This window comes from Antechinus flavipes, chromosome 5, assembly GCF_016432865.1.
Source record: "Antechinus flavipes isolate AdamAnt ecotype Samford, QLD, Australia chromosome 5, AdamAnt_v2, whole genome shotgun sequence".
Classification (NCBI taxonomy): domain Eukaryota; kingdom Metazoa; phylum Chordata; class Mammalia; order Dasyuromorphia; family Dasyuridae; genus Antechinus; species Antechinus flavipes.
The window spans coordinates 34,024,516-34,049,303 of record NC_067402.1 but is presented as its reverse complement, the minus strand read 5'-3'; the positions used below and the strand labels follow the sequence as shown (position 1 = coordinate 34,049,303).

Below are 24,788 nucleotides of genomic sequence, written 5' to 3'. Positions count from 1 at the left end.
TAGATACATTTATATATAACTATATTAATACTTGGGATTTTTTTTTACATTATGGTATCTTGGCATTGAAGTTTATTGACTTCTCTCCCCAGAGAATGTGAGTAAGCACCCATAGGTAGAATCTCAGAGGGAAAAAACCGTCAATCATCACTACCAGAGGTCTTTTTGTGATCCTCAAGAGGGATCCACAGCTATCTGGCAATGGCCAGAAAATTAAAAAGAAATAACTTGTTGGGAAGATGCATGCTCATATTATCTACTACCTGTACAGCAATGTGGTTTTAAGCATTTCTTATTTTCTTTTACTTTCCCCTCTCAACTCAGCTGATCTTCCCGTATTTCTCCAATTATAATTTCATAGATAAGTACATACATGAACCAAATCTCCATAGTACCTGAATTCAAAAACAAGATCCTATCACCTTTCGTTAGCCAAACTCAAGAAAACTGGAAAACATTTCAATCCCATATTCTTTTCCATTTCAATCAACTACTAAGCTCAAAGATCCTAAAGCATAAATATATAAAGTATTTGTAACAGATTTGTTGTTATGGGCCAGAACTTGAAACAAGGTGCTAAGTTACTGGAATTGATAGAGACAATGCTTATTTACTTAGTACTTATTAGAGTTCACACCTTTAAGAGAGCATATATAAGGAGGCGCTCCCAGAAGTCCACAAGTCCACTCTCCAGGCGGAGTCAGATTCATTCCAACTTCCACCTTTGTGCAGGCTGGAGATTCAGAAGAGGAGAGGCTGAAGCTGGCAGAGAGAAAGGACTAGGGGCAAGAGCTCTTGGAAGCAAGGCCTCTAAGAAAGCTAATTGGGCTATTTTGAAGGAGACAATAAAGGATCTGGACTTTTAACACCTGGCTGCATTTGAGGTGATAATTACACAGAACTGAAAGGAAGGCTGCTCCCAGAAGCTCCCCAAGAGACCTGCTCCCAGAGAACATTATGTTTTAGAGAAGAGAATATTTGTAACAGATAACAAACACACACCTATGATATGAGCCCTTTATCGTACAAAAAGGAAAAACTGCTATTTGGACTCTGATTTAGAGAGCCATAGCATCCCACCTCCTGTTTCAGACTCTAACAAAAAAAGTCTAAATCTTTTTTTTTTTTCAATATTTAGGTCTTGTGCTTACATTTTCTTTTTCCCTTTCTTAGCACAGATGATAGATTACAACATAATCATTCATTTGGAGAATTCTTTGCTGTGTAGGAACTGAAATAAGGTAAGATAAAATTATGTTTCCTCTCTCACTCTGAAATCCTCTTACAAATTAATGCAGTCAAGAACTGTTCCTAATTCCCCACAGTCTGTTCTCCAAAAAACTGTAAACTCTCTGAGGGGAAAGACTGGATTGAAGTAATGAATTTAGAAAGAAAAATGTATCAGAAAGTTATGGGAAGACTGAATCCCTAATTCAAGTCTATTTTGTTGGCTGAGAGAGCCAAAAGTAACTTCAGGTATCTATTTTTTGTTCTTGCCTCTTTATAGATGATTATTTTACAATATTCTCCAAATATTCCACTTATTTTTCACAATTATCTTAATACCCAACTAAACCTTTTTTTTTTTTTTTCCCTTTTGTGGCAATTGGAATTAAATGACTTACCCAGAAACATACTGCTGCTACTAAGTGTTTTAGGCCATATTTGAACTCAAGTCCTCCTGACACTAGGGCGGGTACTCTTTCCACCATATCACCTAGCTGTCCCAAACCTTATTTTTAAATGCTCCTCTTTTCTCAAATATTATCGGAACTTCCTACTTTTTACCTGTGTGAAGTTATATAATTAAATGAATGAAAATGAAAAAATAAAAAGATTGATTTCTCCTTCTAGATAATTTCTGCTTGGGCAGTCATAAACACTTCAACTTTATACTTTCATCAACTTTCAAAATGGGCAGTATGGGTTACTAAATTAAGATCTAGTAAAATTCATGTTATCAAAGTAACACTAATTCAACAAGCGTTAATGTGACCAAGATAATATGAGCATGGAAAAAGTGACCACAATCTGTTCCTTGTGCCTTACAACCCAAACTCAGTTCTTTACCCATAATGCTGACTTCCCTCAGTTCTTTGCAAAGCTACCACCCCATGTGCTAGTTACACTCCCTTATCTTCCCCATCTTGCCTTGGACCACCTCAATCCCATATTGTTCCTCTTCTATGGAGTCCAACCAATACAACTGTGTAAACCCAAAAAGATCTAGACCAATGGAGTAGGATCTATTTTCTGACTTGTTTCCTGACCTATTTCTTTATATAAAGGCTGACATGATGAACATGAAAGCCTCATTCTCCAACTATTAGTTAATAATGCAAACTTTTTTTTGAGATGGCAAGGGGTAGGAAAGGGAGGGAAAGGATGGTCTCAGATCTAAGATTTGATCAATTTAGAGAACTGTAACTCATTGCCTCTGTAAGTCTTAAAGAGTTGCCTGAAAGGAACTGAAGAAGTTAAGTGATTTACATGGTTCACCCAGCCAGTAAGTACAAATTGTAGTCAAAAAATACAAAATGTAGGACTTGAGGTCTTCCTTTCAACTCTAAAGCCAAGTCTTTTATCTACCAAGTCATGGCGCTTGTCCACATGCACTACACACACATATATACTGCTATATTCTTAAGTTAAAAGCAGATTAATGAAGTATTTAAATTTCTTATGACTACTCTTTTAAAAACCACAATATAAACATGTAATACATGTTTTACTTCTGACTTTGAAATTATCTTCATAAGTAATTCTATAAGTTTTTGCAAATACTTCTGAAAGACAATAATGTACACTCTGTATACTTATATGCCCATATACCAAAGAACATTACTAGTTACTAGTAATATAGTAATCATCAAGAATAATTTTGATTATTGCCAAAGAAGATTATATCATGTAGTGGCTATTTAGCATAACAGCTTTTAGTTTTTCAAAATGAAGGTAACCTGTAACAGAAATGTATTATTATTTTGGACTCAGATAAATGAGCATTCTATAACATGCAGTAAACGTTAAAATAAGCTATTGAAAAACTAACATCTTATTTTATACTAATGTACTTCTCGCTGAGATATATATTCTTTACTCAGCTACAATGTTTGCAAGAATTAAGTCAATCACTTGTGATCAAAATGTCACTTTTTAAAAACTTATTTAGTGGAGGGGAAAATTGGAAGGATTATGGGATTTGGAGTCACTGCAGGCCAAGACATCTGTTACAAAGAAAAAATGTTAAAGACCTCCTGTCAGTGCCTTATCATTCAAATTCATAAAACTTGGTCTTTTTCAAGGCAAATTCAACAACACTATTCAATTTCAAGATAGATGCACCTCTCCCTAATCACCTCATTTCATAAAGTACTTTAAAAAAAAAAGCCCATAAAATATCTAATTTGAATTGGCAAAAATCTTATTAGAAGAAATAAGAACACAAATTGTAAATAATGAATATTAAGACCCATTCAATACTTATTCTTTCTCTCAAGTCCCTTCCATTTAATGAGTCTATGAAATTCTTTTATAATAGACTATTGGATAAAACAGGTGGGTTTTGGTTCATTATCCAAGAAATATTTCTGGAAGGTTGAGTTTTACTTGTTGAAAAAAAAAGCTTGTATAACACTTCTCACAAACAAATCTAGTTCCTATTCTCAATTTATAAAATTAGGCCCAGGTTCCAAATACTAAAATAAAAAACAGAAAGCTAGGATGATATGTTGAGAAAGATAAAGGATGCAAGGAAAGGAGGGATTCTAGCACTGATGACATTCTTTCCCTTGACTTATTTCCCCACAAAAATAAACTTAGTTGCATTACTTTAAATCGGATTAAAACAAAATTTACATGTCACAGAACTGCAAGTTCTACAAGGGCAGACTATAAACTTGTTCTTCTTTGTATCCTCTATGGAGCCTCACAAAAAGAAATTCAAAAAATAAGTGTTTATTAAATGACTAAACAATGTATAGAAAGCAAAAATGAAATATTCTTATTGAAACAATTAAACAAAGTAATTTCACTGTCAAAGACACTTGATTATTCTAACAACAGAAAACATTTCTAAGATGTTCTCCAATAAACAAGTTTTCCAAAACTTCACTCACAGCTATTTAGAGCTATTTAGAGGACAAGGGCACCACTAGGACATGTTGTGGAGAGGATGGGATCCTGGCCTGGCAATATGAAAGTTTCAGTCCTTCATAGATTTATGTTATCAATAGCAGTTTTCCTTCCAGTGGTACCCACATACTGCATCTGAGACATGCCTCCTCATTCTGGGCGATTCCCAATATGGAGGATGAAGCCAAAAAGTGAGAGGCTTTACTTTGGGTCTTTTCATGTTCTTTCAAATATCTTTAGTACCCTCCAATTGTCCATCTGTTACTATCCCTTGCTCTTGCTAAATGAGCAGTCCACTTCCTTTTCTAATCAAACACTTCCTGGAGAGTATCTTTTACACCTTTCTTACATACATACATGGCTGGAAACATGCTGTAGCCTAATTATGCCTAATAAAGTATTTTGCCTTTTCCCACTCTGATTAACAAAAACTGAGTTATCCATCATTTACAACTAGTTAACATTGCAGGAGAAATCTTGGGTGTTCAAAAGATGAATTCTGTTAAGGAACAGCTTTATGATCAGTGAAAAGTACAATTTCCCAACTGTAATCCAGCTTCCTCTTAGTCACTTCAGGACCCACTAGCTGTTCCCATGAGTCTCTCCACAAGGCCTATCCAAGGTGGATTCCTTCAGGAGACATCCCTTCCAGCAACAGGTCATAGTCCAGGCAGCTGGAGAATGCAGGGGCTAACATGCTGGACCTGGAGTCAGAAAGCTCCCAGTTAACTTCCCTGAGCCTAGTTTTCTCATCTACAAAATAGGAATAATGGCACCAACCTCACAAGTTTGTTTTGAGGATAAAATATAAAGTGCTTTGCAAATAAATCTTTATTTTTTAAAAATGTTAGCTGTTGTTATTCTATAAGACAGCCCTCACTACAAACCCATTTGGGTCTTTTCTGTATGGATTAGGCCAATCTCTTTGGAGTAGTCATAAATTTTAACAAGGAAGCCAAGTTAGCACTCTTAAAACTTAATCCAAACAAGATGGTATCTTGGCAGACACAACTGAAAGGCTTCATTTTGAAATCCTTCTACTTAAAGAGTCTACAAAAGACATCTTATATGACAGAGGCAATTACCTTTGGCAAATATGTATTTCCCTATTTTATGCCTCACTTAATCTTGATAGAGGATCACTGAAGTTATCACATAGGCTGCTTCAAGGAACTCTGCATGTTCTTTAGGCTGCATTTTTCTCTGAGTCAAATGTTTTTTTAAACTGACAAAGTCACAATAGAATAATGTATTTTTACACCTTTCAGTTATCAAGCATTTGTTAAGTGACCATAATGTGCAATACACTGCTAGATGCTAATGACAAGATATGAAGAGACACCTTGTTTTCCAGAGTTAAGGCCCAGCAAGCAAGCTTGTGTCCTAAACTTGGCATAACAACAATCCTTTGCACTGACCCTCTGGATGATCTTACCTTCTGGCAACATCACATAATTACTATATTGCTTTGATCAGCACCAGGTATTCTCTGAGCTGAGACAAACACTAAACAAGTTCAAAGTAACCAAGTTCTGATCATGAAGTCTTGCTATGAATCAAATGTGTCTCACTGTTGCTGTTACCAGTCACTGTCAGGGCTACAGCTTACTTACTGCACAGCCATTAGTATAAGTACTGATACTTGGCCAAACCAAAACAGGTCAGCCCCCCAAGGCCCCAACCCTGGCCTTACTTGCAAGCCACTTCTCTCACTTTGAAATTAAACTTCTATTTAATTTCTGATTCTCTTGTCTCTAACCTCTTCTGCTCAGCTTTGGCCATCCATGGAGATCAGTCTGATTCAGTTAATACTAGTGATGTAAAAACAAAAAGATGAAGTCTTCTGCTCCCAAGGAACTTAGACTCTATATGAGATATATACCATGTATGCAGATAAGCAAAATAAATCAATTAGAAGAGAAAGAAGACAGTAGCAAAGAGGAAAAATCAGGAAATATTTCATTTTTAAAATGGTGCCTGAGTTGTGCCTTAAAGAGAGATAAAGGTTTTGAGAAGTAGAAATGAGGAATGGTTACATTCAAAGCATGAGGGAGAGCTTGTACAAATATGCATAAAAGAGGAAGAGAATGGCAAGATAAGGGAACAATTAGTAATATATCCTGGCTGGGAACAGATGTACCCAGAAAACAAGCAGAACAAAGTCGAGCGAACCAGGACTACAGGAAGCAGAAAACCAAGGTCATTGGTTGGTCATTGTCCATCCTTCTCAGAGAGAACCAGAATGACATCTTTAAATGCAGTGTGTCTCACTGTGGCTGATGGAAGGACCCAGAGCTCAGAAGGCTCTATCCCAGGGCAAGCACGAAGAGTTCACATGAAGATTTGGAGGGGAGCGCTCTCTAAATGCGTACATCTCCCTTTTCTTTTGAGCCACAGCAATTCTGCTTTGCTCATAGATTCCAGTGCCTTCTTTGATGCAGGGATGTCACACTGGGCAGTCCTATGCCAGCATGTTTTATGTCACATAATTGATTCCAAAGTTCTTCACAAAGACCTTCAGAGGATTCTGTATTGCTGTTCTTCTGGCCTCCATTTGAGCACTTGCCTTATATGAATTTCCCATAAAACAATCTTTTAGGCATTCGAACAATATGGCTAGTCCATCAGGGATGCATTCTCTACAGTAGAATTTGAGTACCTGGCAATTCAGTTCCAGAAAGGAACCCAGTGGCTGGTAAAATGACATGGCCTATGTCTCTGTCTCTGTCTCTCTTTAAGTAAAAACTGGATTTATGTGAGGCAGAGTTACTCAAAATTGTCAGCCTCTTTCTTTCAGGCATCCAAGTCCAGTGGAAAGACAACATCAAGATGACATGATGATTTAGGATACAGACTTTGGGGTCTTCGATGTCTAACCAAGCTCTAAGCATTCCTTAGCACCTGCTTCAGCCACCTTCATGGCCACTGGAACAAACTGTTCACATCCACCCACCTGTTCACAAGCCACTGGAGGAAACAGCCAAGTAGAGAAAAGAGGAAGACTGCTTGAGGGAAAAGATATTATCACATGCAGAGTTTCTAATAAGGAAATCCACTATGTTTCTAAGGATGGTGGGAGGAGTCAACAGGGAAAAACTGAAGAGGCTGTGAGGAAAAGATAAAAGATGAAAAAGAGATCACAGGACAAGTTTTCAGAAGAGACTAGAAGGAATGGACTTGAGGCCACAAGATGTGGCAAAGAAAATGGCTGTATCTTCCTCATAGACTAGAACAAAGAATAAGAGGATCAGTAAAGATGTAGGGAGATTTTAAAATACAGAATAAGGGAAATGAAGGAGCACATAAGTAGTCCTAATTTCCCCATTAAAGTTTAAGAAGCAGTCATCTGCTAAGATCTTCTTATAAGGAGATAACATTACAGAATTGGGGAGAAAAAAGTTTTGATGGAGTCAATTTTGGAAGAATAAAATTATTTTTAAAAAGTGGTGAAATTAGATAACAGATTTAATATTATTTAACATGAATTTAAAGTGGGCCCAATCTATATTATACAATAATTTCCTATGATAACATTTAGACAATTATATGTTATGAAAATGCCTTTCAAGAAAATCCTTCATAAAAGGCACTCCTGATGTATGGGAAGATGACTCTTTAAAAGAATGTTAGAACAATGAAAAAATAGATATAGCTAAATGGTTAGCGGGAAACCGGAGTTCAAATTCTGCCTCAGACACATATCAGCTTTTTGACCTTGGTTACCTATCTTAACCTCTACTTGTGCCTCATTTTCTTCATTTGCAAAAGGAGGAAGTTGATGACATTCTAATATGTGATGCCACGATAGTTATTCGTGCCCTCTTAATTACTTGTTATTTTTTAATCATAATAGTATTTTAACAAACTATTTATTATCTTCTTTTCTTTTAAATGTTTTAAAAATTGATCCCCTTGCCTTCAAAATTGTATTACCAAACTGAATGGATGCCCATCAGTTGGAGAATGGCTGAATAAATTACAGAATATGAATGTTGGAATATTATTGCTCTATAAGAAACACTCAGCAAGATGATTTCAGAGAGGCCTGGAGAGAAACTGCATGAACTGATGCTTAGTGAAATGAGGAGAACTACAAGATCATTGTACACAGCAACAAGATTATGTGATGATCAATTCTGATGGATGTGGCTCTTTTCAACAATGAGATGACTCAGGCCAGTTCCAATAGACTTGTGATGGAGAGAACTATCTGCACCTAGAGAGAATACTGTGGGGACTGAGTGTGGATCACAACATAGTATTTTCACTTTTGTTGTTGGTTTGCTTGCATTTTGTTTTCTTTCTCATTTTCCTCTTTTGATCTGATTTTTCTTGTGCAGCATGATAATTGTGGAAATGTGTATAGAAGAATTGCATATATTTAACATACACTGGATTACTTGCCATCTAGGGGAGGGAAAAAATTTTGGAACACAAAGTTTTGCAAGGCTGAATGTTGAAAATTACTCATATGTTTTGAAAATAAAAAACTTTAATAGAAAAAAAGGGAAAAAAAACCAACAAAAAAACTGTGTTACCTTCAGTATTACTCCTTTTATGTGTACTTGGTCCAGTGCAATAGTCATTAAGTCATTAAACACTTATTAAGTAAGCTCTCACTATGTGCCAAATCCTGTACTAACTTCTGGAGATAACAAAAAGTAACAAGGAAAAATAATGAGCCCTTGCCTTCAAGGAACTCACAATAAAAAAAAAAAAAAAAAGACAAGAAGCAAAAAAGCATTGGAAGATACTAGAATTAAGAATACACTCTCTCTCTCTCTCTCTCTCTCTTCTCTCTCTCTTTCTCAGATCAACATCTCCCTTATTTAAAGTTTAACTAGATTATTGATTGGATGGCACTGCTGAATCACACAACTCATGTTCTCCCATAAATCTGTCTCCTGTTTCCTGAATGACAAAAAGATTTAATTCCCAATAATAAACTGACAGTCAATTGTACACAGAGATATGTTTTTCTAGTGAATGCCATACATTTCTGTGGACCCTCCTTAGAAAGAAACTGACATAAAGGTAGTATCCCCAAATGTGAGAGGGTGACTCCAAGCCCACTGAGAATTCCAAGAAGAGGACAGAGAGAAGTAAAAGGAGAATGAAGAAATAACCTAGACATCAAAAAGTCAGAAAGAAGGGATGAGCTTGGAGGGAAAAGATGATGAGTTCTGTTTTAGATACAATGCTTTTAAGATGTCTATAAAACATCCAGCTCAAGATGTCTGAGAGACAGCTAGAACATTATGACCTGAAGTTAGAAAAGAGGTTAGAAATGGAGGAATAGATATGGGAATCACAGAAATGATTACTGACTCCGTGGGAGCTAATGATATAAGCCAGATAATATGGAAAATGAAGAAAAGGGTATACAGAATAGTTTTGGTGAACAGTCAGTAGACATGATCTAAATCAGATATTAGCAAGGCAAGGTCAACAGGTCAGATGTTGTCTGCTGCCTGATTTCTTATGGTTTGGTCTGCAGGCCTTCTTTTGCAGGCAGAGCTAAGAATGACAACAATTCTTAGTCCTCAGGCCAGTCTGCTGACGCCTAAAATAGATGAAGATACAACAAAGGGTATGAAAATGGAGTAGAGAAGTGGGAAAGAAGAGTATAGCAAGAATCTGGAAAAGAGAATATCAAAAGAGCTGGAGGAAATCAGTAGTATCAAAGACTACAGAGAGGGGAAAGGTGATTGAGGAAAAGGCAAGGAGAGATTCAAAGGGGGGGGGGGGGGAGGACACAATCTATCTGAGACACTGGGATCGAAAGGACCACTTGGGGGTACAGAGAAGATGGAGTCTTCACGAAAGGAGAAAGTGAAAGAGGGCATCTCTGCCATATGAAATGGAGAAGACAGAAGAGAATGCAACTCATGTCAATGTATTCAGGGAAATGAGGCAAGGTCTCCTGCTAAGCAAGGAGGTGTAAGGATGGGGAGTGACAACACACTGTGACCAAATATGGGAATTTCAGGGTTCACTTTATGTGAAAGAAGAACTGTAAATGAAGGCAAGATTAAAAATATGAGGGGAAGTAAGTCATGGGAAGCGATAAAGTTGAGATGTTTGAAGGAGTGTCAGTCCATAAGATAAAGTTCCCTGATTAAGAGGATAGGAGCTGGGGAGAAAAGAAAATCTGCAAAAGTCAAGCATTCCTAGAGGTCAATAGATAACAGGTACGAGAATCTTTATTTGGGATGTGGGAGAAGAAATATGGATTGAATGAACATTAATCTATCTCCAGGAGGAGAATTTAGAGTGATGGAGAGAGAGACAAAGGTGAAGGGGAGCAGGGAGTCTCCCAAATCCCCTGCCCCAATGACTGCAGTAGGCATAGGAGTGAAAGTATTACCAAGGCTGGTGATGAATGTGACCAACCATTCAACTAATGATGGTGAAGGCAAATTCATCAGAAGGAAGCTGATTTCAATGAGAACTAAAACTTGCAAGGAATGAGAAAGAAAAATATTTAAAATGAAAGCAAGTTTATTATCTATTGCACCGGCCATCCAGAAATCTAAGAAGAAACTAGGTCTATCATTTTCACTATTAGTTAAAGTTCAGAATCACTTGATTTTGATTTCATATTCTTCTGAACCATAACAAATCTATGATCATACACAAACAGTATCAACAAAATGAAGAGGAAGGAAGAAAAAGTCAATTTATCATCCAAAAGCAAACCCAGACCTGTTTCTGTGTTCCTTGTTTTTAATTTGACAGAGAAGACTCTTTAACAGGAACAAGTGTCATTAGAATAGGAAGATAAAATTGAACCTAAAATCTCTAGTAGTTCAAAAAACCTCTGGCAAACTACAGAATTAAAGAGATAAGTAAAGACCCTGCTAAACAAACTGTGGGAATAATTTCTATTATTATGAGTATTGCCTTTTTATTCACATAGGCTCCCATATCATATAAAACAACACATTTATAAAACAAAAAAAAATGGAGGAAATAAAGGGTATAAAATAAAATTATTCAATTTAACCTATAATTTTACACAGTCTAACTGCTATTTTTAAAATGTCTAGCCTATAGCCTATAAACAAGTAAAGCCCCAAATATTTAACACAAAATCAAATATTACAAGCAAAAATGATGTCTACATGAGTTTTATATGGTGTATTTTCTAATCCTATGTATTTTTACTAATGCAAAATACATCAACTAAGAAAATGTAATCTTAATGTTCTTTAAAGTTTGTGATTATGAAGGATTACCTTCAGGATCAAAAGCAGCACTACATGAATACCAATATCACATGATCTAACTGCACAAAAATTTGCTGCAGCTCAATTTTCTCATCACATGACTGTCTAAAGTAAATCAAGAAGATTAAAACATTTAAGATTTCTAATAGGAGGCTTTTTTGTGTGTATTTAGATACAGTTAAGTGTCACTATTTTTACCCCAATCATTTTTCAAAGTATTTGATTTAAGATCCCTGTGCTTCCTGAAAGACAAGCCATGCTTGATTTGTTTTCAGCAGTCTGTGTAACCTGAAAATTGAAAAGCGACAAATAGAACACAGTCCTGTAGCCAACACACTAAAAATAAAATATGAAGAGGTCCTATAGATAATAGCCTCTGAAAGATCTTCATTATATCATTTTTATGTTACTACAATTTTAAAACACAAAGTAAAATTGCAATCATTTAATAGGGTCTAAGTAGCCTTCCATACATTTTCCTTCTATGATTAAGTTTTCCAAAATTTGGTTAACTAGAAACAAATTCAAGAGCAACCCTGGTTTTTTCAGCAATCATCCAACGCCCTATTTCACTTCTCATAAGTGTCAATACATACAACAATATGCAAATGTCAATGGCAACAAATGAAAAAGAAAAATATATAATGAAAAAGCAATTGACATACTCAATATAAATTAGAGCAGTTTATTTCCTAATACCAAACTTTGGAACAGTCATAAAAATGCCCACAACTTCTTAGTAAAATATATGACACATTTCCCTACCTTTAGAACTGAATACATTTTGGCTTTTTCTTGATGGTTAAGGATTGTAATAAACATCAATTATTTATTATGAGGGATAGCTATAGATGGTGTGACAATGGGGCAAATGGTCATGGTCCCACATAACAAGCAACTTATTCAAACTTATTAAACAACTCAATGATCTCCAAGTCCCTCTCAACAATATTAATGGTGACTCTTGAAACAACCTCAGAACTCTTTGGAAACAATCATCAAAACTGATTTGTTTTGATGTCATTTCATTCTAATAAAAGGACAATAAACATTGAAAGCTTTCACAATGTGGCTTTAGCCTATCTTCCAGATTGATTCCCTCTCCCTCCCCAAGTTCCAACCTTCATGCCCTAACAAAATTATTCCATGTGCTCTTAACCATATGAAATTCCATCTTTAGCCTCTGTCTCTGCTTAAGTGATCACTCAAGCTTGGAATGCTTTCCCTCAATCTCCTCTTGAGGCTCAGTTCAAGTGAAGCTCCTTCAAGAATTCCTTCAGCTGAAAAGTTCAATGCCCCCATAATAATGTGACATTTATTCTATATATACAATATTATTTATGAACAAATTTCATCCTCCTCAGCAGAACTTAAGTTCCTTGTTCTTTTAAGTTCACTAAGAGTAAAACATTGTGGATACTTTAAAAAAGCATAATAATTTACTAATGGGTAGTATATGACAAAACTATATTTTTATAAAATTAATTATTAGTTTAAAAAGCTTCCCAAGTGTTACTTTCATCCTCCAAAACATCCTTTTTCACTGATCCAGAATCCCTTCAAGTTTCTACTCCATTTCAACTTACAACTGCATTAAGTGTTGATAAGATATAACAAAGACCTGTCTTAGTTTTAAGAATTTGTGTTGACATATCTTGGGAAAAATCTTACTCCAAAGCCACAAAAATTCTTCCTTTTTTTCTTCATAGTCATCATCATCAGATGGTTTTATCTTGTCTTCTTCAGTCATCCAACTCTATATTGACCTCACACACTTTTGTCCATGGGGTTTTCTTGGTAAAGATACTGAAGTGGTTTGCCATTTCCTTCTCCAATATGTCCCCATGTTACAGATAAAGACCTGAGACAAATAGGGTTAAGTGACTTGACCAGGATCTTAATTCCAAATCCCGTACTCTAGCCATTGCACTACCTAGCTGCCCCCAGATGGTTGCCATGTTCAAAAATTCATCAAGGAGTTAGCCTTCAGTGATGTATAATATTCTATATGAGTCAGATGTGTCCTTGGAAAAGTCTTATGTTTATGTCAAAGATATATGCAAAGCCTTTCCAATGCAGTAGAGCCTAAGTCTGAATTTATGTTCCATTAGTGTATACAGTCTTTCATAACCAAGGATCACTTCTGGGTCATAATGAGACAAGAAATGGAGCATATGTTAACCAGAATAGATCACACCAGGCTTACTTGACTAATGGAAAAGCATAGAGCAAAATGTCACCTTATAGGATCCTTTTCAATGGTCTTCCATTCATACGTTAATATCATTCAAGATTCTTTGAAAGATACAATTTACCCTATTGTCAGACCTCATCACACAAAGCATAAAACAAGGAGATGGATGTTCTCCAAATGTGTTCAATCATTGCTATGATAAAGGAAAACCACCAGAGTTCAAGTGGAACTTGAAGTTCTTCCTGTTTATGATGAGATCCTCCAGATAGTCAGTCCTTTGCGGGGGCGGGGGTTGCTTTGAGCTGATTACAGTAAGCCTTAGAACATTGCAGAGTCTCCTAAAAGAGATCTGAATTTAAAAATCCTTGGTCTGACCTTTCACTCAAGAAAGCTAATTGACATTCTGGAGAGCAATTTGGAACTATGCCCAAGAGACTATCAAACTGTGCATACCCTTTGATCCAGAAGTGTCTCTACTGAGTCTGCATCCCAAAGAGATTATAACGAAGGAACAGAGATCCACATATGCAAAAATGTTTGTAGCAGCCCTTTCTGTAGTGACAAGAAACTGGAAACTGAGTGGATGCCCATCAGTTGAGGAATGGCTAAGTTATGGTATATGAATATTATGGAGTATTATTAGTCTATAAGAAAAGATGAGCAGGATGATTTCATAAAGTCCTGGAGAGACTAAGATGAATTGATGCTAAACAAAATGAGCAGAACCAAGAGAACACTGTATATTGCAACAAGATTATATGATGATCAATTGTGACGGACTTGGCTCTTTTCAACAATGAGGTGAATCAAGACAATTCCTTGTGATGGAGAGAGCCATTCACATCCAGAGAGACATTCATTTACTATGAAGACTGAATGTGAATAAAAGCATAAGCTTTTCACCTTTTTTGGTTGTTGTTATTAGTTACTTTATTTTCTTTTTCTTTCTCATGTTTTTTCCTCCTTTTGATCTTACTTTTCTTGTGGAATGTGGAAATACATTAAGAATTGCACATGGTTAATCTATATTGGATTACCGCTGTCTAGAGGAAGGGGGTGGATGAAGGGAGGGAGAAAAATTTGGAACACAAGATTTTTCAAGGGTTAATGTTAAAAGCTATTTTTGCATGTATTTTAAAAAGATTAGTTGGCTGACTGGTTGGTTTGTTGTCCTTCACTCTGGAAGAGGATGACCAAATGGCTTTACTATGCTGGAGTTAAGTTCAGAGATATCGACCACAGATCAGACACAAATAGTCCACAAGAACATTTGGAGTGAAAATGTCTTTAAAACTGCATGTCTAATGTTACTTTTGAGCTATTGCAATTCTGTTGTACTCAAAAAGCACACTACCTTCTTTGACGCAAGCACACCCCTCTCTGGATGATCCTTTGCCAGTGTGTCCCCATGTCACACAATCGATTCCTCAGAAAGGCCTTAAGGGTGTTCTTGTTGCTTCTTCTGACCAACACGTGAGCTCCTGTCTTGTATGAGTTTTCTGTAAAATACTCTTTTAGACAAACATACATTTGACATTCGAACAAGGCCAGCTCATCAGAGATGTCCTCTCTGCAGCAGAGTTTGAATGTTTAGCAATTTAGCTTGAGAAAGGATTTCATGTTTGTTTGCATTTTGTTTTCTTTCTCATTTTTTTTTCATTTTTGATCTGATTTTTCTTGTGTAGTATGATAATTGTGCAAATACGTATAGAAGAATTACCTATGTTTAACATATATTACTTGCTATCTAGGGAAGAAGTGGGAAGGAGAAGAGAGGGAGAAAAAAACTTGGAATACAAGGCTTTTCAAGGGTGAATGATGACAATTATCTATGCAGATGTTTTGAAAATAAAAAGCTTTAAAAAAAATAGAGAAAGGACATCAGTGTGTGGTACTTTATCTTGCCAGGTGATCTTCAGAATCTAAGACAATTCAAATGGAAGCAATTCTATTTCCTGGCATGGCATTGGCATACTTTCCAGGTTTCCTAGAGAAAACACAAATGTCTGAACTATATCGTGCAGATTACAAAATGAATCTGGATAGACATAGAATCTGTCCATCAGACATGAAGGTCTACGTGGAATAGAGAGTACCAATGGAACAGCCAAGTTGAGACCAGAATTGAACATGAGAAGAAAAACAAAGTAGATAGTCTTCAGAAATTGCAAAGCTTCTTTAAGGATGCCAAGTTTCCATGAAAGCAAAAGCCTATCATTTTAATATCATCATTCTTGTAGCTATTGCTCAGTCATTTCAGTCACATCGGACACTTTGTGATCCCATTTAGGATTTTCTCGGCAGAGATATTGGAATCCTTTGCCATTTCCTTCTCTAGGTCATTTTACGGATGAGGAAGCTGAGGCAGCTGAGGCAAACAATGATTTGCCTCAGCTAAGTAATTTGCTACACAGCTAGTAAGTACCTGAGGCCAGATCTGAACTCAAAAAGATGAGGCTCCCTGACTCCAGGCCTGACCTCTTATCCATTGCACCATCATCATTATAACAGATGTCATATGGCAGCAAAATGTGGGAATCAATCGAGTCCAAACAAGTAAAAATGAATTATTACACAAAGAGTAATGGCAGACACAAAGTACTTATGAGCAACCTACAACACATAACAAGGAACTTTGAAGAACAATAACAATAAAAAATATAATCAAGGAATCATAGGACAGGTTGCTTGTTTGAATGGTGAAGGCATTGGTAGGAATGGTTTGAATGGTAAATGGACATTGACTAGTAGAAAGGGTATTCTACTGATACTCTAACAATTTTAGGGGAAAGTGAGAAAGGCCTTCCAGCACTTTCTGAGGCAAACTGATGGGAGGGCCTGGATGAGAGTCATATAAGATAGGCAGTCATGAATGGATCATAACTTACATTGAAAAAATGAACTCCCCAGATGATGAAATAACAGATCCATTTAAGCAGAAGATACTTTTTTTTTTAGAAGATGCTTTTGCAAAGAACAAATCACAATTCGCTCCCAATTCTCCTAAATGTATGACCTTCTCACATTATAATGCGAATCCTTAGTATATGCAACTTTAAAACATATTTATTTAATGTTAGGAAATTACAAGCTATATATATGAGTAAGTGAACTTTCTTATGAAGTCTCTTCCATAATTACATGTAATCCTCTAAACGATTTCCTATTCTATAAGACATATAAATGAGGTAACACTGGGATAACTTGATGGATCTGTGAATTAATCAATAGGAATACATTCTCCAACAGAAAGATCACAACCTATCCCTTTCTGAACTTCAATAAGTCTTGACCATGTACTCCCATAAATTCTCTGAAGAAGAATCTACCAAAGTAGAACTCTTCTTCTAACACTGTGTGGATACCAGCAGAAAACACAAAGCCATCCACCAATTAGTCTTTGCCCTCACAATACTACCAGTTTACCTCCTTTTTCTGACATGTTTCTGTGAAAATACCTATACTGCCTCAACAAAATTATTCACAGGTTTGTAAAAATCATGCAACTTTGAAAGAATTAAAAACTCTGATCAGTGCAATGACCAACCATGATTCCAGAAAGCTCATGATGAAAGACACTACCTACTGACAGAGGGATGATGAACTCAAGAGTTGTGACACATAAAAAGTTCAAAAAGTATAATTTCTGAGTAACTAACCATATTATTATGGCTAAGTAATGTCTTCAAACCTGGATAGTGACAAAAGTAAACAATCTCAAGAGTTATAAAGGACCAACCAGACAATGCATTCCAAGATAAGAACCTCCCTCATTGAAGCCCCAACAAACTTCCTCAGGGAAGTAGTTAGATCTTTAGAGTTCATCTAGCCATCTTCTCTGGCATCTTCTCATTTAACAATGAAGGACTCTCCTATCTTCACCACCACCTTGTGCTAAAGGCCACACAGACAGTAAAGAGCACAAAAAGAATATACCACCATACATTCAGTCTTTCCTTAAATACTTTTAATTTTTATTAGGACTATAAAACAATTATGGGAAAAGGCTATGTTCAGAAATTGGTTAATTGTTTTACAACTTCATGATCTACTTTACTTTAATCTTTGTTTCACTTTGCTTTTAATTAACAATGCCAAACATTTGAATGCCAGATCTCATTGTGAAAATGTAGTCATCCATTACAAAACACATGACAGTGAACACTATCTACTCAGAAAGTACTTTGCTTTTTTCAAATATCATCCAAACAAAAATAGACAACAGGAAAGGCTTTATCTGGGATCATCTGGCACCTAAGCTGAGCCTTGAAAGGAAGCTAAGGATTATAAAAGGGAAAAGTGAGGGGCGGGTGGGGGGCAGTCCCGGCAAGAAGAACAGAGTGAGGGAGGTATAAGATAGAATGCCAAGTTCAGGAAACAGCAGGCAGGCTAGCTTGGCTGGAACACAGAATGCATGAAGGGAACTAACATGAAATAAGTCTAGGAGAGTAAGATGAAGCCAGACCATGAAGGTCTTTAAATGACAGGATAAAAAAGTCAAATTTTATCCTAGATGGAAAAGAGAACATTGAATATTGGTGAGCAGTCAGTTCTGTAGAAGTTACTTTGGCAGATGTATGAAGGATGTATTACAGAAAGGACAAGAAGTGACAAGATTGAGCAACTGAACAGACATAGGAAAAGGAGAAAAGATGGAAGAGTTGAGAATAATGAGGTTGTACATTTGAGTGATTAGAAGAACATAGTGGCCTCAGGAGAAATAAGGAAGTTTAGAAAAACTGCAAGTTTAAAGATAATGAATATACTTTGGACATAGTGAATTTGAGTTGCTTATAGGACATGAAAAGGTGATATGAAAGCAAAGTATTTGTTTTGTTATTTATATACTTAAATTCCTACCATAATGTCATATTGATAGTAGACACATCTTGAGAGATGTGGAGCTAAACTGAAAAAAGGGAAAAAAAAAAAACTTGGCCTGGAAGATTTTTGAGAACCTTTAATGAGCCCTAGAGAAACCTTGGACTGAAGAAAATTCTGGTTGAATGTTTTTAGGTTTTCTGAACGCCTCCCAAAATGTTTGACACCTGAAAGAACCTTTCAGAATACATTTTACTGTACTATCCTACTATCCACCATTCCATCAATACTGATCAATTTAGCAAATTCAGCACTGTCCTGAGATACTGAGGGAAATGCAAAATTTTGATGTGAGTTCTGCCCTTAAGGCATGTATTACTAATTATTACTATTGTCTAAGTGTCTCCAAAAAGTTAAAGAAGTTACAATAATGAAGAAAAAAATGAATAATATTTCAGTAGGTTTTTTCCCTGAATTTGACAGTCAACAATGATTTGGTATTCCCCCAAAACTGAGTAAAAAATTTTTAGAAAATAAAGGACATTCACGTAAAAGAATACTAAAAATACAATTAGGATTAGAAACAATGAAAAACCTCATGAAAATAATACAATCAGGAAAACAAAGTGTGTGTGTGTGTGTGTATGTGTGTGTGTACAGAATAGGAATAATAAATGGAAGTGAGATCAGGGGCCTCAAAATGGTGTGTGATAAGACATTTTTTAATGATGAATTTCATTTAACTGTAAATCTTAGGGAAGTGTCCCTAAAGGAATAGCAATAATTCTTTTCATTATGGACAGTGGTTTGGAACTATGCTCAAAAGGCTATAAAACTGTGGATCTGTATCTCAAAGATATCAAGGAAGAGGGAAAAGAATCCATATGTGCAAAAATGGTCTGGTTTCATCTTAGTGTCCTAGGATTTATTTCATGTTAGTTCCCTTCATGCATTCTGCGTTGCAGCCATGCTAGCCTGCTTGCTGTTTCCTGAGCTTGGCATTCCATCTTACACCTCCCTCACTCTGCCCTTCATGCCTGAACTACTTCATTTCCTCACTTGTCCCTTTTATAATCCTTAGCAATTCTGTATGTAGTGACAAGGAATAGGAAATTGAGTAGATGCCCATCAATTAAGAAATGGCTAAATAAATTATAATATATGAATGTAATAGGAATATTATTGTTCTATAAGAAATAATGAGCAGGCTGATTTCAGAAAAACCTAGAAGACTTACCTGAACTGATGCTAAGTGAAGTGAGCAGAAACACTGTATAGAGTAACAAGATTATGTGATGATTAACTATGATAGACTTAGCTTTTCTCAGCAACTCAGTGAGCCAAGACAGTCCCAATAGACTCAGGATGGAAAATATCATCTGCATCCAGAAAGAAAACCATGCAGCCTGAATGTGGATTGAAGCATAGTATATTCACCTTTTTTGCTTGCTTTTTCTTTCTTGTGATTTTTCCCCCTTTTGTTCTAATTTTTCTTATACAACATTATATAGAAATTTGCTTAAAAGAATTGTACATCTATAACTTCTATCAAATTGTTTGCTGTCTTGGGGATGGGGGAGGTAGGGGAAAGAAGGAAAAAAAAATTGGAATGCAAAATCTTACAAAAATAAATGCTGAAAACTATTTTTATATGTAGTTGGAAAAATAAAATACTATTGAGGGGAAAAAAGGAATAGCAGTAATTGCTGAAAGAAATAAAAGGCCTTTACCTCTGTCACTGCCGAATAAAAATTTTAAAAATCTGGCTTACAAGAAAGTTCTGCAAATTTCACTCAACTCTTCAAACAAATACTAAGTGCAAAATGGCAAGTATAGTTTTGATTTCTTTATTTTTATTTGGGAAGAAAATGGGGGAGGGGGGAGATGACAAATTCTAAAATTTAAAATAGTTAATCTTCCTCTTTCCATTTTCCCAGTTTTGCTTAATTACCATATGAAATGAAGATTCAATCCATCCTAAGACTGATAATTTTGACCCATACTAGAGTTCAATTTTCAAAAATATCATTTCATCTCTTCTATGAAAACTATAAGAACAATGTAACTCAAAGATAATGCTTGCAATTTTCACTAAAATATTTTAAAGGAAAAAACTATCAATATAGCAATGGCAAGATATGGAGAAGCAAAAAAAGCAAATAAAATTTATCTCTAACACAAAAAGAACAAATAAATTCTTCATCTGTATGAAAATGTTTGTCAATTCTGTCCCTAAAATAGCTAAGAAAAAAAATGTGAAAAATTATGCTCATAATTAATTTCTGAAAGTGGTACTTCCAATTAGAACAAACGTATATCTTACTTATGGCTTCATTTTTTAAAACAATTTTTTATATCATAAGGCTTCTATAAATGCAGATACAATCCAACAGCACACCTTTAATATTCCATCACTAGATTAAGAAACAGCATGGATTTTCCAGGACATGAATTTTCTCCTTATTTTAAGCACTTCCTTCCTTTCTCTTTTTTAGTGTAGCCTTTTCAATTCACTCTAGGTAAAACCTTTCCTCTCTCCCAATCCATTTTCCACATAGTAAGAGAAGGGAAAAGAATAGATCTGACCAGGTAATTGGGCTCATATTCCAGGCAATGGAGCTCCTGCCCAGGCACCCAGAACCAGGCATTTATAAGTCCCCTCTTCAATTCCCTCTTCAATGTCTCAGTCACACCATTAGAATGAACTCATCCAAACTTTGCTCAAAGATGTTTCCAAGTATTACTGTAAACCTTAACCTAAGTCCCTCATCTTTGTATTTCATGTTTGAATTTAGTTATAGAATTATTAAAGTAGCAAAAAAATAGTTATCAAAGGAGATAAAATATAAATATTCAGAATCGTTCAAGATATCTGGGATTGTCAGTGGCCCGCTCCCTTCAAAAGAGCACAGCACATCCTACTCCTGCCTTTTTATACTGTATAATGGTGTCCTGAGTACAGAATGGTGGGCTGATAGACTGGAATACCAGAGTGCAAATCCAGCTACAGACATGTACTAGCTGTGTGATCGTGGGCAACTCACTTAACCTCTGTAGCCTCAGTTTCCCATAAGTAAAATGGGGATAATAGTACCTACTGTTCAGGATTTTCCACAAGGATCAAATAAGATAATAATCGCAAAATGCCTGACATGTAGTGATATCTGTTAGCTTTAAGAACAATTAAAATATTCAGAGAATAATATTTCAATATTACAATTATTTCTAACCTTCTAATTTTAATAATAATAAAAACAATTAGCATTTATACAATGCTATACTTGCAAAGTTCAGTTCATCTTATCTGATTTAATACAACTCTGGAAAGTAATTGAGGGGAAAGAAAATAAAGAAAAGTGAAAGGAAGGAAGGAAGGAAGAAGGGAAGAAAGGAAAGAAGTCCTTATTATGTTATTATGGGGATACAAATAATAGAAAAAAAAAAAGAGCCTGCCCTCAATGAGCTTACTTTGTAAATAGGGATAGCAACAAATAAAGCTAGGAGAGCAACACTCTTTAATTAAAATGGAAGGTGTTCATTTTGATTGGCACTTAGTTTCAAGTTTAATGTGAAAAAGCATTAAATTATTTTGGTACAAATCCTTCTGCAGAGCAGCACCATTTATAAATTCATAGAACCACAGATTTTAAGCTAGATGTGATCTTTTAAATTCATTCAACATTCCTACTCTTACATAAATGCTTTATGTATCATCTAAGGGCAAAAACACTTCATTATTTATACATTTTATCTAATTTGATTCTCACAACCATCATGTGATGTACTCATTATTCCTAATTTTATAGATGAGGAAACAGGATGAAAGTGTCTGGTGCAACTTTTGAATCCAGAGTTCTATACATAGAATGGGCTGGCATTTAGTAGGTGCTTATTTCTTGAATGATACATTGTCTCATTTGAGTGCTTTACATATAGTATCTCAAGTTTACGAGGAGGTAAGGGATAGTATTGATATTATTAACTGTTTTACATTTGAAGATTCTATTAAGTTAGACTTGACTATAACTTAGTACATCTAGCAAAATCCTTTATTTTACAGGAGTGGAAACTGAGTGGCCCAAGTGGACCAGGGGAAATGTCAAAAGCTGAATACCTCATGGTTCACTGACTTCAAAACTATTGTGTTTTCTCCATTGCTCAACATTGCCTCAATTCCGCATGGGAAGTCCCGATAAAAGCTTATGAGCCGAGAGAAAGAAATGCTTTCCTAGGAATTGTTTCTCCAGTAAACCCTAAAGATGAAACTTGGCTGAACTTTAAACAGAGGGCCCCAACACACGTGAGTAATTCACACAGAAAAAATGGGAGGTCCTCTATCCCGGTAAGGGGGAGTTTCCGGGTTCCCGTCCCTACCTATCCAAGGTAGGTGGCTCCCCTCCCCCTCCCGCCCCGGGCACGGGACCTCGGGGCAGGCCTCGCACGCGCCGCCGAGCTCCGAGCACCTGACAGCCAGGAACTCGGGACTTCCTCCAGGCAACGCTCCCTCCCCCCCGTCCTAAGTGGGTCACCCGTACACGCTCACGCGCGTCTCGGGCCCTCGCGCCCCACCCCTCCCCCCGCCAGCAGCCCCTCGGGGCCCACCGCGACCCCCGCTCGAGCTCGGGCACAGGCCTCGGGCGTCCGGCGGAGCGTGTCACCCACGCACGCACGCCCACGCCGGGCTGCGGGGCCACTTTCACAGTGTTCTGGGGCTGAGGCGCGCCGCCTGTGAGCAGAGAGGGGACGGCGGGGCCCCTGCAGCGCCCCGGTCCATGGCTTTACCTGGGCAGCGGACGCTCACGCTCCCCGCTAATAATCCTCCTCCTCCTCCTCTCCTCCTCCTCCTCCTCCTCCTCCTCCCCTCCTCTCTCTTGGGCACCAGAGGAACCCGCCCGGCCTGGCCCGACCTGAAAGAGAACAGGGAGGAGGGAGTTGGGGGGAGGAAAGTGGCGGCGGTGACCACGTGACCACGCTCTCGCCTCCACCTCCTCCCGCCCCCGGCCCCAGCCCCGCCCCCGAGAGCTCACATGCCCCGCCTATCACTCTTCAGCATTCTCCCGGGAAGGCACAGAAGATTGCGCGCGCATATCCTAGCGGAACGGGTCGGCCCCTCAGCCGAACTAGGGGCGGAGTCACCACGAGAAGGCGGAGAGATAGCGGGTCCACCCCGCCCCCGCTTGTTCGCCTCCTTCATCCCGCATGCGCACCGCAAGGACCGGCTCATTTCCCGCGCAGTGCTTCCGGGACCCGCGAGGGCGTGGATCCCATTCCCAGAACCAGAAATTCTGAGGTCTCTTTGTTTCCTGACTGCTTTTCTTTGGAGTCAAATGGTCCCTTGGACCCTAGTCCTAATATTACGATAGCTATTCACGGCTGCAGTGCTCGTACAGGAGACTAAGGCAGGCATGTGCCTAGATGCTCCATCTCCCACCTCGGCGCATTTCCCGGCTGTGCCCTCTGCTGGGCAAACTCTTATTCCCCCCTTTTTTCCTCCCTCTCCCCACCCCCCGCCTTCCCCCTCCTTCCCCGCACCTTGGCTTCTTAGGTCCGGAAATCCCACCTTCCACAGGAAGCCTAAACCACCCACCTTAATTCTCCTGCCTTTTATATTCCTAGTGCCTCCTGTGCACAGCTCGTTTGTGTAGAGATCTTTGCAAGTTCTTCCACTGCAGGACAGGAACTTTATTTCTGCCTTTCTTTGTATCCCCAGCACGAGGCCCTTGATAAATGTTATGGACAACCAACTGGCCCATGTTTTACTTAGTAGCAAGTCCAGTCCTGTCAAATTTGTACTAACGAATTTATTTTGCCAACAGGAAAGCCCTTATAGATGGTTCATAGGATCCTAAATCCAGAAGAGACCCGAATATGATGAGAGGGAGGGAATCTCTATTTCACAGTAGAGGAAACTGAGGCAAACAGGCATAAGTGATTTGCCCAGGACCACCCAACTAGCACGTGGCTTTGAACTCCGGGAAAAGAGTCTTCCCGCTTCCCGGCCTGGAGCTCTGTGCACCGTGGCCCACGCCCCCTAAAGGCCCCTGTGTGTATATAGTGTTTTGCATATTGTCTTCCCTGTTAAAAGATGAGTTCCCTGTGGAACAGCCGGTGGCTCAGTCAGCTCAGGGTTTTGTGCAGTGCTTGGCAAGAGGTAATTACTTGCTTGTAGACTGGCTAGTTTTAAAGAGGAAGTTGGCAAGGATAAAGTCAAATAACCCAGTAAGAAAAATAGAGGAAATGAATTTCAGGATGTCTATTCACACAGGTGTCTGGGAGAACACAGACTGGGTTGTCATGTGTTACAAAGTTCCTCCTTTTGCTGAGCAGAAATCTTTCTCCCCACTGAGCATAGTTCTGCTTTCTGGAGCCACAAAAAGGAGGGCTGTCCTTTTTTACATGGCAGCCTCTGA

General features: G+C 37.5%; 1 protein-coding gene across 1 annotated transcript in view; it reads right to left on the bottom strand.

Moving 5' to 3' along the window:
* TBC1D5 (TBC1 domain family member 5) overlaps positions 1 to 23,231 on the bottom strand; it is a 587,873-nt gene extending 564,642 nt beyond the window's left edge. The window contains exon 1 of the mRNA XM_052000341.1: positions 23,161 to 23,231. The gene's annotated coding sequence lies outside the window, so the exon portion shown is untranslated. The remainder of the gene's footprint in view (positions 1 to 23,160) is intronic.
* Between the last annotated feature and the right edge of the window lie 1,557 nt (positions 23,232 to 24,788).